The 423-nt window shown below is 65.7% G+C and overlaps 1 protein-coding gene across 1 annotated transcript in view; it reads right to left on the reverse strand.

Annotated features, from left to right (window-relative positions):
* CAMK2B (calcium/calmodulin dependent protein kinase II beta) overlaps nt 1-423 on the reverse strand; it is a 14,284-nt gene that overhangs the window by 13,144 nt on the left and 717 nt on the right. The window lies entirely within an intron of this gene.

Below are 423 nucleotides of genomic sequence, written 5' to 3' on the forward strand. Positions count from 1 at the left end.
GGGGTAAAGGGGTGGGAGAAAGTGACAGGAAAGGGGGATGGGAGGATACAGGAGCAGTTCAGGGGCAAGGATGGGTGTAGGAGGCAAAACAGAGGGCGAAGGGTGCTGGGGGGGGCAGCGAGCAGAGGGCAGCAGTGGGACGGACAGACACACAGATGGACACACGGACACGCACAGAGCCCGAGCAATGTGTGATGGGAGACGAGAGGGACAGAGGGATGGGGGGAATGGATGGAGGAGGTGAGGGGCACGAGTGGGACAGGGACGGGGGCAGGGGTGGAGATGGGGGGAACGAGAGAGGGGGAGAAACAATGTTGTGAAAGCCCAGAGACCACGGGGAGGGGCACACAGCGGCACACAGGGCACTGGGGGCTGGGGACGGCATGGGGGGGGGCCTGAGGGGCCCCCCCTTGCCCCCCGCCC

This window comes from Corvus brachyrhynchos, unplaced genomic scaffold (genome assembly GCF_000691975.1).
Source record: "Corvus brachyrhynchos isolate BGI_N302 unplaced genomic scaffold, ASM69197v1 scaffold141, whole genome shotgun sequence".
Lineage (NCBI taxonomy): Eukaryota > Metazoa > Chordata > Aves > Passeriformes > Corvidae > Corvus > Corvus brachyrhynchos.